We start from the raw sequence: 14603 nt of genomic DNA, 5'->3' as shown, positions 1-14603 counted from the left end.
AAATTCATCCGAATAATCAAAATTCTGAAGAAACTAAACGGAAATTTCACATAATAGATATACAGGAATATAGTATTTGAGTTAAGCTTTCATTATAAGATTATGTTCCAAATATCGTTAATTAATGAGATATTTCGATTATTTGCTTGATTTTTTGGGTGACAGTAATTTTTTTGAGCTTTTTTTTCCTAATCCGTGCAGAAAAATACCAAATAAAAATTTCAGAAAAATTCAATTTTTCGTCTTAATTTAGCATTTAAATGTCAAGGAACCTATAATTTTAAGAGAATTAATGATGAGAGACTGTTTACAGTTAATTTTAACTATTGAAACATGAAATTAGGGAAGATTTCTATGAAAACATTTTTTAGTACTAAAATTCAAATGACCTTGGATTAAAAAAGCTCTTTTTTCAAAATTCAACTCATCCAAATAATCGCCCATTTCCAAAAGCAAAAGGTGCAAAGTATAAAGGTGATTTAGCGGTGGAATCAAAAGCTCTCACACAATCTCGATTATAAAATTGTAAAGAAACCCTTTGGCAATAAAATCCGTACAATATTGGATATTTTTTCATCATTAAAGGAACTGCAAAAAAAGCACACGATGATATTAGTGTGTGAATAATAAATTTGAGACGTGATGAAATTAGTGAATTGAATTCGATAAAGTTCATGATCTTACTTCGAATTCTGACTTTATATTTATTTTAAACAGGTATGCCACTGGTGGTGAGCTGCACATTTAACCCAAAAATAAAGGAATCATCAACTTTCAGATTTCACAAGTAATCTTAAAAATTATATGATAAAGAACTCTTTATGAAAGGTTGGAATGAGCATAAAGGAAGCTGAACGATGACTACTCTCGATTGTAACGATTTTTGATTATTTGAATTCTAAAACATTGAAAATGTTCAGAAAATGGCAAATTTAAATGCTTTCTGGACATTTTACAAGCTTATAACATGTTGAATACTCAACTTTGAGCTGTAAACTAACAAAAGATCGATAATATGACAAATAATTATGCCTTGAAAGTCTGAATTTTGAAAAACGACAAAATTTTCAAAATGTAAACAAAGATTTGGGGTTTTTTTGAAAGCTTTTTTAGCTGGGTTTGGTCATGAACCTCAAGCCTGCATTTCCTGTACCTTCGGCTGTAACTTATAGCTCATCCAAGACTAGAAGCCTGGATTTTTGGACGAACCTTACTTTTGACGGCCAAAATCATTTTCCAGAGTAGCAAGAACAGACATCATCAAGAGCTTAAAGCTCCTCTATCACCCCAAAAATCTCTCACTTCACATTGTTCTTTTCCCTTTCCATTTCTCATAAGTGAGATTTTATGCTGTAAATAATTTTTTTCTAACCAAGAAGGTCGATGCTGCATGGAATTTCTCTATTCCTTTAATCTCCTTCTTGACTTGGCTTGTTAAAAATAAATTTATTTATTTTCATGTGGAAATTTGGGTATGGATGAAAAAAAAGAGTTTGATGAAGCAATCGAGATAAGAATGGAAAAATTCAAAAGTATCACTTTACAAGTTTGAAGACTTTTAAGGCTGATGAAGAAAAAGTGATAAAGATACTCTTAAAAATATTGGAATTTGAGTGGATAAACTCTTTTTTTGAGGATGTTAAGATTGAAGGATTGTGTTGGAGGTCTGCAGATTGTCTGTAATAGAGATACAGGTTGAGATTGTTCTTTAATTGGTCTGCAAAACCTTGAAATTTGAAATTGAATTCTTTGTTTACAATTTTTGAACTTTTCAAATTTGTTTTATTTTTGCAAAATGAAGCCTTTTGGATGGACTTCCGTTGTCATATTATTGATCTTTCGCTACTCTATGACCTAAACTTCATTACTAAGCTAGTTTTAAGCAGCTAAAGTTAAGAGAAATAACCAAAATCTTCAATTCTGAAATCCGTAAATTTTGTATCAAATTTTTTAAAACTAATTCAAAAACAGCCACAATTCTGCTTCTTACTCACAATTCAACAGCTTCTTCATACTCTCTCCGTAGATTCTAATCAATACTTAAAAACCACAGTGGCAGAAATCAACACATACGGCTTGATTCCTTTTCTCCAACAGTTTATTTATTTTATCTTAAACATCCAGCTGAAATGTAAGTGCTTTTGAACTCCTTGCTACACAGCAATATGATATCATCGTAATCAACTTGAACCGTTGATGTTTTCGTTACACATTTAAGCTGATATGTGCATAATCATTCAGGTTTAACATGTGATGCAGCGATGAAGAAAATTAAATTTAAATTTACCCCAACCCTAAACTTTACATCCCAGATTCCAAGTGTATGGAAGTATAAAAATAAAAATCATTTTTTTCGGCAGCATGCAATAAATTATACATGACACAGATAAAAATATCTTCTTTCCCCCTTTCTTGTCGTCGTTCCTTGTTTTATTATTTTAATTTCAAATCAACATCAATGCTCTATGTGTTATACAGTTCCCCGATTGATAGAAAATTTATTTTATTTTCAATTTCTTGCATGATCATCTTGAAGCGTATATGTACATATATACATTCAACAGAATGATATGACGTTGATTGCTCAAGCTAGTATGCTGAAAAATGAAATGTTTTTGTTGATATCAAATAAACATTTTTCCTTTCGTCTGCTCTGTTGGATTGTTGAATAGTGACGTAGAGTGTTGAATGTTGATTTCTGGATTATATCATATTTCTTTATAGATATGGAATTTCTAATGGAGCAGAGCTGTTCAAGAAAATGGCACAAAAATAAAATGATTTGCTGAATTTCGCTGAATTGTGGTGAGTTTGCTGAATTGAGGTGAATATAATTCTTTGTTTACAATTTGATTTTGTTTTTCAAAATTCAGTCTTTCTGGACATAATTGCCTGTCATATTATTGATCTTTTGTTAGTTTACAGCTCAAAGTTATCTAATCAGCATCTTATGTGCTTGTTAAATGTCCAGAAATACTAAAACTTGCAATTTTGTCTTCCTAAATTCATCCAAATGCCATCCAAATGAACCTCTGGAGGATATTCCTGTTAACCTCCTTGACCTTTAACAGTTACCCAACAATATGACACCATTTAACCATGACCCCCTAAAAAATGCAATCCACATATGCCATCAAATCAATATGAAAAATGTGAATCTTAGAATGTAAAATTGCCATAAATATTCAGTCCATTTGACGCTATCAATGCTATCCAATTATGCACATGTAAGTATAATAATGATTGTGTGTAGGTAGCATAGAGAAAAAAATTACAAAAGTCCTCGTGTTATTGATCGAGGGACTTAAGCGCATTTTTGTCCCAGCGATCAGTAATTGATTAATAAGTCACTTCCAGACCTCAAAAACAAGATGCAGTTGGATTCTAGTCACTTCCAAGCCCACGAAATGAGATCCAGTAAGATCCTGTTCACTTCTAGACCTAAAAACCAAGATCCAGGTCACTTCCAGATCTTAAAAACAAGATCCATATAAAACTTCCACAAATTTAAGAACTTCATCATTTAACGGATTTTCATAATTCAAACCTCATAACGGTCAAAAAAAAATTCAAACATTGTTCAGTGAACACTGTAAAAACATCGACAAACATTGAAAAACATTGAAAAACACTGTAAAACAATGAAAAAACGTGTTGTTGTTGTTTTTGTTGTTGTTGTATATGAAAATGAAAAACTGTTAATTATAGTATTTATGTGTTGATTTGAAACTTCTAAATGACCGATAACCCAATAACTTGATAGAATGAAGCTATTAAAACAAACCAGAGCTCTCTACGATGTCTAGTTTTCGAGATCTCGCGTTCCAGCCGAACGACCGAACAGCCGAACAGCCGAACGAACGAACAAAGTGCATTATTAAGCTTCCTTTTGTAAACAAGTTTACAAAAATGCGCTAAAAAGAAGGGAAAATAAGTTTATGTTGGATGTTTTGATATCGTCAATGTGGGAGTAATTTTCTCATTTATTGCTTTATAGACGATAATCCTAAACATTCAAATCATCTGATCTATAAATTTAAAACATAAATATACCCTTAAATACTATAAAACATGTCTGATTCTATTAATCCGTTTAATGAATTGGCAATGTATGGAATCACATGATACAGTTTGTTTAATTTGAATCTGTTGATTTGATTTTAATGCTGATTTAGGTTTTTAATACTTTGTTGTTGGTTTTAATTGTTTTGATCTAATTTGCATACTGGATCTGGTGTTTTGAGTTGTTCCTTTATGCTGGATCATCGTTTGGATCATCATTTGCTGGTTTATGTTTTAAATACTTTGTTTTGTGATATTTGATTGAATTTATTTACTGGATCTGGTCTTTTGTACAGTTCCTACATGATGGATCATCCCTTAGCAATCTATTATACTCCAATAAACTGTCTACAGCAGGTATAACAAGATAATCAATACTAGATCCTTAAAAACACAAAAATAATTAAATTTCAATTCACTGGATCTTACTGGATCTCTACAATGCGCTTCAACCACTCTCTATCATCACATAGATTAAACAACTTCCCAGCATTTGCTTGCTTACGTCGGTTAGCACTAACGCACTAAAAATATCCATTAAAATAAGCATAAAAAATAATTTTAGTGCTTTTTCGTTAACAATAATGGATTGCAGAATTCCGTGTAACTAATAACTATCTAATATATTATCAGGATATATATTATATGCATGTCATGTACATATTACACAAAATGTAATTTGCATGTTCTCACGAATAACAGTTATTTTATGACCACATAGACGTGCAATAAAAATTATTTGATGTAAATTTTAATGATTGTTGATTTTGTTCTAGTTTGTTTGTGATTTGTTGGGTAAAATTGCCATCAAGTGTGAAATTAATTATAGGAATGCACGGATGAAAATGAAAATTTGCAGCATAAATCTATGGAAATTGTTAATGAGAAATGTGATCAGACAATGTAAATAAATTTATTTATTTTGGCACTTGAGAGGAATTAATCTTATGGAAATGTCTAAAAATGAATTAAGGCATGGAAAATTAGTTCCATTACGGCTGTTTTTCAAGTGCTCATAACTCAATGTTTGTTTTGAGAGTATGCTCTTGAGTCTATAACAAGTTCTCTCTTAAAAAGTATCTAAGTAGGCAGTCTTTTATTGCTTCATTTCCATGGAAAACATTTAAAATGGAATGGAGTCATCCAAAAGGTACAAAAATACAAATTATCTCAGATTTTCATCTTGACTGCTTTGCTTGATTTTGGCTGTTCCTCCTAATTTTTACCATCATTTCGCACAGCATCATTAACTTTTATAATTTTGTGGAAAATCGAGTCTCATCCTGCTTCTCAGAATATAATCAATGCAACTGTGGAAAACGTGGAAAATTGCTTGTTATAATTTTCTTAATGCTTTCTTTTTATCGGTTACAGAATTTTGTGATTTTTACGCTTCTGCTATTGATTTCTTTCTTGTTCTTACTGTTATTACTTGCTTTATAATTCGGGGAAATCAACAGAATTTATAATTCATAATTATTCTACTCCGTTCTACCTTAAATGCTAAAATTTGCTGTTTTGAAAAGAAAATTGATTTCTGAGAAAGCAACGCCTTAAAAATTATAACGGAAATTTCAAATTTGAATATTTAACGAAAGTTTAGCGGATATTTTTAACGAAGGAATATTTATATTTTTATAGAAAAATGGATAATTTTGAAAATACTGTAATTAACTTGAATTTTAAACCAACAGGAGTGTTTGCAAAGAACTTACTGCTCAAGACTTTCGACTTTCTACTTTATAATCGGTCTCAAATTCCATTTACTGTCGAAATACTGCAACATTTTGTAAACAAAGGATCGGAAAATGACTACAAAAAAATTAATCAGGTATACAAGGCTCAGCAGACTTACAACAACATAGTGGCAGTTAAACAGGTAATATCAATCATATCTCAGCTACTTAAAGTAATTAACAAAATCAATTTCAGTTAATTAATGAGGAATTTTTCAATACAAAATCATTTCTCATCATTTTCGGATCTACAGTAATGACAGCAAAGGAGGCATTCAGGATCAAGTTTCCAACAATCACCAATTGTATCTTTCCATCATACTTGAATGAACTATCAATGCAAAAGACGATTTTACTCCAATTAATTCAATCAGAAAACTTCAAAAACTTATTTTCCAATCCCCTGTCAACTACCAATGCATTCATGCTTTTTGAGCGATTTGACGACGAAGGTTTGACTAAAGGATTGTGTAAAATTAAAAACTTTAAGCTTAACAAGTCGTGCAAAAAGTATGCGATAAATTTCAATCATTCAAGTAGTTTTGAAATATTTCATGAAGACTTTCAAGAGCTTAACTTGAACGATTTGGATCTGAAGGATGTTGAGGACGATGAAGAAGTTTGGTACCAATCAAAAGTTTTCATCAAAGGATTTAACAAAATTGTTGCAAGTTCTATTTAAAGTTATTTTGATGGCGGTATCGTGTAAAATCCACAAAATTAGGAAACTTTGACTTGTTAACATGACATAATAAAGTATGAAGGAACAACCGTGATTTATGACAAAAATTGAAAGATTGCGTTAAATTCACTGTGGAATTAAGGAAAGCTTTCTTTATTGCGTCTGCAAAATCCGCGATAACTCTTGGATGTAAAATGTATTCTGGATTCCATTAAGGAAACGACTTCCTTTAAAGGATTTTAAATTGAGGAAGTAATTTTAAAATTCAATCTTAATCGTCTTACAGAAAATGGAATAAAAAAGTGCTTAGATTTCTATCATGGATGTTCCAAAATTTTTAATTTGTTCACAAAGGAACGATTTAAGTGCAAGAACGACGCTTCCAAAAAAGCCAATAAAAATCGTTATCTCGAATCTAAATCCCTCAAGAAAAGAAAAATCAATTTTAGGGGGTTAAAGCAGCTCCAATTTGAATTTATCGCATCTGGGAAACAAAAATATTTTTATGAGCCATTCCAATTCCATTTTATTGATTTAAATGTAAATTGAAGTAAGAAGCCGTCGTAAGCACTTGTTTAGAGATATTATGCCCTTCATGTAGACATGCACTAAGGTCAGACATACCATAAACAGAATATCTCAATAACGACAAGATAGAACTGTATAGGAAGTAAAGTTCACAGGTTTAGTGGTCTAATTTGTGTACTTACTCTTGTTTATGGGAAGCAATTTTCATGACCAAACAGTAACTGATGGCTGACTGTCATTAATCTTTTAGTTTAAACTTCATACAAGGTCGTAAAGTACTGCAATATCTTTTTTTTTTTTCGTCACGATGACATTTAATGAGCTATGAAAGCTCACAACTAGCTCTAAGGAAGTTATGATGAAGTTGATTGATGGAGTGTTTTTCTTTACTCAATTCCTGTCTACAGCACATTGAATAGAAAAAAAAATGAAAATGTCGTCTTCAACTTAATTTCTTTATTTTCTTCTTATTCTTCACACTGACTATAAATTCAGATCCAACCGACGAGACAAGACAAGCTTTTTATTGATTGTCAAGTGAAAAAAAGAGAATTTTGATCATCTCATGCTTTAATTTGTCGAATATCTTGTTCTGTCTTGTTATTTTCTCAATCTTGGGAGGAATACAAGATAAAATTGGTATGTCTTTGGTCAATTGTGGCTGATGGAAACGCATTTGATGTTGATTAGAAATTAATGGTCATCAAAAATTTGAATAATAACGGTTTTCAAAAATTCAAAAATAACGGATTTAAAAAAATAAAAAAATAACGATTTTCAAAAATTTAAAAAATAACGGCAATCAAAAATTCAAAAATAACGACATTCAAAAATTCAAAAAATAACGGCTTTCAAAAATTCAAAAAATAACGGCTTCCAAAAATTCAAAAAATAACGGATTTCAAATTTTTGTAAATTAATGATTCTAAATCACCTCTAAAGACAGACAGACATTAGCATATCTTCCAGGAAATCCATTAAAAAGTTACAAACTCGTCTTCATTAAAATAAGATTACGTTTTTTTCGTCGCATTAAGCACTGGAGGTTTCTAAGGATTTGTAACTGAAAGCATCTCATTCCGTCACTCAAGGTTGTACATTTAAAATCAGTTTGTGTATAAAAAAAGAAATTTCATATCAATGACGATATTTCACTCTGTAGTATAGAGTAAGAATAAGAAGATTGAAGATAGATGAAAAGCAGAATTCAAATCGAAAGTTTCAATGGCTTATGTAAAGCTATTATGCAAATAGCTACATACAGAACAAAATATTTAAATTACTTTAGAGAATTTTTTTCGTTGCAACACGACGGGATAATATGGCAATTTGATAGAACGGATGAATATTTTACACGTAGTACTTTGCAATTGCTTCTCCCTCAAGAATAAAATAGCAAGTGTGGGAGATACAGCTGCCGAAAACTACAAGTCATGCAAAAAAAAAGCGACAAAAAATTGTTTCGACTGTTTTGGTTTTGTCGGCGTTGTGTCTGTCATTTAAATTTATTCATCCAACAAGGAATTTGGCTTCGTCTTGTTGATTTCAATATGTCAGGGGTTGGGCAATCTGTGTGTCGTGGAACAGTAGTGAAGGGATGAGCAAAATGAGTTTTGCGACATGTGGTAAGCAACGTGTGTGCCACACTATGATGTGGTGAGCAACATTCGTGCCACATTAGTGATTTCGTGAGCAACATGTGTGCCACATTAGTGATATAGTAAACAGCCTGTGTATCACACTTTTGATGTGGTGAGCAACTTGCGTGTCACACTAGTGATGTGATGAGCAACCTGTGAGCCACACTAGTGATGTGGTGAGCATCCTGTGAACCACACAAGTGATGTGATGAGCAACCTGTGTGCCACACTAGTGATGTGGTGAGTAACCTATATATTGCATCACACTAATATGTCTCCAAAAATCATTGGAAATGCACCGTATGATGTGTACGAGAAGAAGAAAATGGTGCCCACCCATTCAACATGTTGTTCTATCACCAATGACATACAATTGTCAAAGGTAATAAAATTCACCATTTATAGCCCTTCTTTTTGTGTGTTTGTTGAAATTCCCACTGACCCAAATGAGGTATTGCACGCATATACATCAACTTTTGACAGTTGACAAATTTATTAGTCAAAGAAAAGCAGAAACACAGAAAATGAATGAAAATGCTGTGTATGTGGAAATGATTATTTAACTAGCTTGACACCTCAATGAGCTGCTAACTTTTGTGCTGCTCGTGAGCGCTTAATAATGAAATAGAACACTTTAAATATGTTTTGCAAACAAGACTTTAAGTGACGAGAATAAATAAACACTGTTGTGCAAGCAGTTTAACTTTTTTTCGGTCTTCGACCTTCATTTACGTTTGAAAGTTGATGTGAATTATTTTTTTATGCTTCAATTATTGTTAATGAGATAGCAAATTAATTAGTTTTTTGACAGTCTGGTGTAAAGGTCATGATTTATTTAGGTTTTTGAATGTTTTTGTTTTTAACGGAAATTTGAGATTTGAATTATTCAGCGCTTTTCAGCTGAATTCAGCGGTTTTGAATTTTAACGGATTTTTCTTTATTTTCTTGATTTTGCTTCTGATACTCTATAATTGAGTAAGAGCATTTAATATTTAGTTCCTAAATGCTCTATTTGTTTCTTAAAATTATAATAGATCCACAATATTATCAAAATTTACAACAATCCAGAATTTGTACTAGATTTCTTCAAAAAATCCATTTCAAATTCAAAATAGCCGTTAAACCTTCCTGAAAATTTTAAAGCACAGCCATTCGTCCTTCATATCCTTTCTCAATTACTAATTTAATTTAAATTAGTTTATTTACTTCTTCTCCTTTACAAAAGGAAATGAGAGATTCCTCCGCGGGCGGATGTCGCTATGGCTTGACGACCTTCACAATTGTGTTGAAATTGATTTTGATATTAAATTAAAAGAAATCAGCATAAAGCATTACTCCTCCTTCATCGTTCATTTCGAAAGCTCTCACTCTCTCAGGTTTGAGTGATAATGACTTTTAAATGAGCCTAATTTGTGAATAACGAAACGATGATAATACATGAGGGAAAAAAGAATATTTTAACACGAATAAATTTATTATTTTTTTTTTCTATTTAATATTTCGCAGCCCGCACCAACTTTTTATCTCATAATTAGCGTATTTTTTTGAGGTAAAGGACTTGAGGGTGTCTATTTGCTGCTTAATTTGGAGGATTACTGTCAATAAATTACTTTAAAATAACTTTTGACCGTTAAAATTCAAATATTTTTCGACCGTTACATTTCAAATATTTTTCGACTGATAAATTTCAAATATTTTTTGACCGTTAAAATTCAAACATTTTTTGACCGTTAAAATTCAAATATTTATTGACCGTTAAATTTCAAATATTGTTTGACCGTTAATTCCTCATTCAATTCTCTACAAGAAAAATGCGCTTTCGCCTACCACAACTGTCCACATCTATGTTAATGTTTTTTTGTGCGAATGTCGAGTGGAAGTAAACAAGACATTATGAAAATGAAGGAAAGTGAAACGTAAATGTCTAACAAGAGTATTTGTCAATTTTCCCATTTTACACTTTGTGTGTTTTGTCTCGATGATTGCACTTGCCATAATTTGTTAACGGAATGCCATTCAGAAGTCACAAGTGGTAATAAATCAAAAAAATATTCTTTTTATTCTACACACTGCTACACACACTCAGCACGCGCCGTTGGCAATGAATAGGAGAAAAAAAAACCAGAAAATCAAAAGTGAGTAAGGAAGGAATGAAGGAAGTAAGAAGAAATTATAAAATTAATTAATCTAATTAAGACTTGAATTTCAATCTCAACAAGTTGATTAATTGATATGGAAATTATAGCGTATCCATTTATAGTCAATTATCATTATTAGCTCCTTAATTGTCATTTAAATGCTTCGATAACACTATAATCATGAATACTAATGTGTCAGTAGTTTCCACAAATATATTGCATAACGATTATTAATTGAAGATGCCAAAATATTGGCAGCACGACACTAATAAATCACTTTATGTGATGATACACAAAAGAATTTATGGATGTGATAATCAAAATGATTTTATGCTTGTGTATCAGCAATAAAATGTCACGAATGTGGTCAGACATGATTGACAGAAGCGCTTTTTTCCATTAAAAGATCCAAAATTATTGAAATTTTTAACGGTTTTGAAATATTTGAATAATTAACGGTCAATAAATATTTGAAATTTAACGAAACTCAACGAAAATATTTGAATCAGCAATTCAAACTTAAAACTTCCGTTACAAAAAAAATTGAAAATAACCTTCAAAAAATTTCAAATTTGAAATTTCCGTTACAACAATTATTTTTAAATTTAAGATTCACAGAATGCTAATCCACAACATAATATTTGCTGAACATTCTTAACACCAGACAGCACCAGACAATTCACAGCCATAACTCTCTACCTACATCTAAAATTGATTCCAAAAATAAATTGAAATTTAATAGAATCAAATTTTCATGGCATTAAGCATTCACAGACACAGAGACTTTCTACTCAATAGATTATTTGTCTGCCAATCAATTATATGGTCATCAATATAATAATCATGATTTCATTTGCTTGTCGACATAAGAAGGAAGCATAAATGTTGCATAGTCATTCAACCAGTAAAGTCTCTTAATTAGATTTTATGAAGGCAGAAGTGATGTAGATAGAAAAATTTTGCTCCCATCATGTGCTTATATAACATTTTCAAAATGTGATTAATAATCAAATTTGACTCGAATTGATGGCAAAAAATTTTCATCATCTCATCATTGGATTTGAATGCTGAAAGGGATTAATATGAAATCTCATTTGATATTAAATCTATTACCATAATAATTATATGCTGATGATGATTTCAATCAGTCTTTTTGATATTCAAGTAGTGTCACATTTAATTATGTCTCAATGGAGTCGATATCTTATGCTCAGCATGTTTATTTTTGGCAAATAGGCAATTAAGAAATCGTCATCGTGGATGGATGAAATGAGCAAAAAAGAAAATGATCTTTGATTTGGTAGTGATAATAAGAAAATTGTAAGGATGACTGATAAATGCGCATTTAATTGACACAAGCAGAGGAATAACATTCAGGAAAAATTAATTGTTGAATCTAACGGTCAAAAAAAAAATTCAAATTTAAGCATAAGAAAAAAATAACGGTCAAAAAATATTTGAAAAGTAATGGTCAAAAAATATTTGAAAAATAACGGCCAAAAAATATTTGAAAAATAACGAACAAAAAATATTTGAAAAATAACGGTCAAAATTATTTGAATTTTAACGGTCAAAAAATATTTGAAATTCAAAATTTGATGAATTTGAAAATTTAACGGTCGATTTTTTTAAAATTTTCCATAATTCCACAACTTAATATTGATTCCATCCATCAGCAGTAATACTCGACCTGACTACTCACATGATTGCATTTCAGTCGATTGACAAAGTGCCAAAAAAACACAAAACTAACCTAAAAATTATTCAAAAAAATCGAACAAATTTGTACATTTTTCGTGTGGCAGTGCTAATGTAATTTGAACCCGAGGGAAAAATACAATTTCAACTTGAGGCCTTTCGGAATAAAGCACCAAAAAGAAAAGCTCATAAATTTAATTAAAGTTCTCTACCAAAATCATTATTTGGGCATTAATACGATTTAGTTCAGGAAGTTTATTTGCTAATGGAAAAGGAAATTAATTATTTTTTTAAAAAAGATTGTGCTGTAGACTACAGCATAGAAAATCCCTAATCAAATTAACCCTTTTTATGATGATTTTTTTTGGGAAAAGGAAGAATCGGAAGTGAATGCTTAAATTTACCATTTTACGTTTAGCACTTGAGTTGATTTTTATAGAGCTTTTGAGCATTTTTTGTACGGGACATTGAAGGTGTGAATAGTGCTGTGGACTGTAAATTTTGGGAAATTTGTCTGTACTTTGTGACTATGGAATTGGCACGAGACATAAAAGATCATCAAGTATGTTACTAAATTGTGAATCTTTGACCGTTATTTTTTGAATTTTCAAAATTTCAAATGGAGCCAACTTCACTTTATAACAAATTTCAAATTCCAAAAGTCCGTTAAAACTGTAAAATCTTTTTATGAAGTTTAGACATTTTAAAATGAAGCCAACTTCACGTCATACAAATTTTTTGAAGCTAACTTCACATCATTCAAATTTCAAATTCCAAAAAAATCGTTTAAAAAATTTAATTATCTTATGAAGTTCAAATAATTTAAAATTTAGACAAAAGAACCCAAAACCATAAAATTAAGAACAGACGTCATTAACCTCCACAACATTTCTGAACAACCCCCACAAATTAATGCCAAAGTCTAATCCATCTTGGGGACATTTGAAAAGGATTAAAAAGAATAAAAAAAAAGTTTTTTATTTTTTGCACGCTTTTATCGATAAAAGTATTGTGGTAATGCTTATTTGCATACTCTGAATATTACGGTACAAAATTATTAAAAAAAGGCTTTATGAATATTTATGATGAGCAGTATAGCTGCAAAATTTAGTTGTGGGAAAGTGCAAAACTGTTTAATTTTAAATTAATATATCATTATTGACAATTCTTTTTGGATTCGTTGCTATTTGCTTTGTTAATGAGAGCAAGCTTTAGAATTTTACAATGATATTTGTTATTTAATGTGTAGTCATTCAGAAAATTTTAATTTATGCACGTGACTCGCATGTGTGCCTGGGGCAAGTAAAACATTTTTAAAGTTTATTGATGTGAATAATTTTCGAAAGCTTTTTTATGGACTTTTGGAACTAAAATTATAAATCAAATGAAGTTTTAAGTTAGAAAATATTTAAATTTTTTGTCAAAATTTTAAAATTTCAAAACTTAACCGTCAAAATTTGAATAAAATTGTTTAAATCTTGAAGAAAATTTGTAACGGATTTAAGAATTTTTGAAATTTGAATAGAATGAAGTTAGCTTCATTTATAAAATATTCGAGCTTCACAAAATAACAAAGCTTTTTATAACGGACATTTGAGATTTTAAATTAAATATGAAGTGAAGTTGGCTTCATTTAAAAATTCCGAATCTTTTTAACGAAGTTCTAGGATTTGAAATTTGAATCTTGTGAAGTTAGTTACATTTTTAAAAATTTCTTAATTTCATACAATAATTAAATTTTAACGGACTTTTGAGATTTGGAATTTGAATAGGATGAAGTTGGCTTCATTTGAAAATATTCAGAAATTAGTAAAATTAAAAACCCTTTTTTTTTTTTTAATATAATCAAATTTTCAAGTTTTTTTCACTTTTGTAATTAAAAAAAAAAAACATTTAAATCCCCGTCATTTACGAACGACCCCCAAAAGAATTAATTTTCACTAATTCCTTCCCAACTACTTCTTTCTAACCCTTCACACTAATAATTTCAAATAACCTAAAGGAAATGAATCAATTTAGTAGCAATTTTAGAGAGTCAAGAGAGCTTTATAGGAACTCAAATAATTTTTATAGCAAGAGAGCCGCTCTCAAATTCTCTCACTAGAAGTAATGTTGTGCT

The sequence above is a fragment of the Chironomus tepperi genome, unplaced genomic scaffold, assembly GCF_022539635.2.
Source record: "Chironomus tepperi strain 1889 unplaced genomic scaffold, CSIRO-AGI_Ctep_v1 contig_298, whole genome shotgun sequence".
NCBI lineage: Eukaryota > Metazoa > Arthropoda > Insecta > Diptera > Chironomidae > Chironomus > Chironomus tepperi.
The sequence above is the reverse complement of the archived record's forward strand: the minus strand, read 5'-3'. Positions refer to the sequence as shown.